Source organism: Pteropus alecto, unplaced genomic scaffold, assembly GCF_000325575.1.
Source record: "Pteropus alecto unplaced genomic scaffold, ASM32557v1 scaffold17, whole genome shotgun sequence".
Taxonomy (NCBI): domain Eukaryota; kingdom Metazoa; phylum Chordata; class Mammalia; order Chiroptera; family Pteropodidae; genus Pteropus; species Pteropus alecto.
The window spans coordinates 6,683,769-6,685,349 of NW_006440645.1; the positions used below are offsets into that span (position 1 = coordinate 6,683,769).

At 32.6% G+C, this 1,581-nt stretch overlaps 1 pseudogene; it reads left to right on the top strand.

Annotated features, from left to right (window-relative positions):
- The first annotated feature begins 393 nt into the window (after window positions 1-393).
- On the top strand, window positions 394-512 carry LOC112484663 (annotated as a pseudogene).
- The last annotated feature ends 1,069 nt before the right edge of the window (window positions 513-1,581 follow it).

Consider the following 1,581-nt stretch of genomic DNA (forward strand, 5'->3'; position numbering starts at 1 on the left):
CTACTATGTACTGTTGGAAATCAGGAGAGTGAGTACACTTTGGGGTGAGTGGTCCCTGGAAGGGAACACCAGCAGACTTCTGAGAACTTGGTAACGCTGTTTCTTGAGCCGAGTGCTGACATCACAGGCACACTCTAAGAAAGTGCATCATTCTGGACATGAGTTTATGCGCTTTTTGCATTTTTGTTTTACCTTAATAAAAAGTTCACTTAAAAATTAACAGCTCTTTTTTGCTTATATCAAAACAGGTTACATGATGTGCTGGAGAATAAAAAGCATAACTGTGTGTTACATAACCTGCCGTCCGTTGCTAAATTGTGCTGGTGACAGCAGGTAGGCCTGTGTCTTCATGAAAATCCTTCCAATGGTTTGCCTTTAAGAAGGACATAGGCAGCCTATGGCCATGCCACCCTGAACGTGCCCAATCTCATATGATCTCGGAAGCTAAGCAGGGTCGGGCCTGGTTAGTACTTGGATGAGAGACCACCTAGGAAAACCAGGTGCTGTAGGTGTTAAAAAAAAGAAAGAAAAAAAAAAGGACATAGGCTTTTGGGTTAAGGCAGGTTGTTTGATTGAAGAATTACTCTTTATTTCGTGTTTTAAAAATGAGATATAGTTATAGGATCTACAAATAAATCAAGATGTTTTTATATAACAGTTATGTATAAAATATATTTTGACTATTTCATGTTATATATAACGTGTTTATAGATAACATATATAAACATATGCATGCACTGTCACATACATGGTTTCTCACACACACACAAACACACATGCACACATATTTTTCCAAGCATAGGCAAGTCCCTGTTACTCTGGTTTTATGTATATATTTTTGATGAAGTATAGTATATCTCATAAATGTATATAATGATCATATCTACATTATATAGGCATTTTAACTTCTGTCAAAATAAAAAAAAATTGGTCTCAATTAAAGCGAATAGCCTTCAATTTTACTTAACTCTCAGTCATTCTGACTTAGTTAGAAATTGAGGTATTAAATTGAGCAGAAGCAGACATTAAGATTGAAGTTACTTCTGAACTAGGATAGCAATGAGAGGCACTTGATGTACAGAAGGCCCTTGCAATAGACTACCCTATAAATTTCAAGAATATGGCAAAATAGACAACTTTTCTCCCATAAAATGATAGTTATAGAAATGTAATTATTTGCAAACAATGTTTCACTCCTAGATAACAAAAACATTTACACTGTTAATTGTGAATCCTGTGTATCCCTGTATTCTATTCAGTTTCTATTACACTTAAAATTTCTTTAAAAGATGGCATATAATTGTTCAGATCTTATAATTCATTCTTTTCTGAAATATAAAAAGAAAATTGTGAAACATGCCTTGCAGAATGAAATGATTGCTTGAATATAAATAAAAAATGATTTCTATATTATTTAATTTATATCATTGCATGTAAAATATTCAGAATCATTGTTACAAATAAATGATGCAAATGTAGTTGCTAATTAAATCTATTAATTCATTTAACATGAGAATTAAATATAATGAAACCATCATGGAAGGGCATGTAAATAAAAAGTGAAATTATAGCTCTAAAATT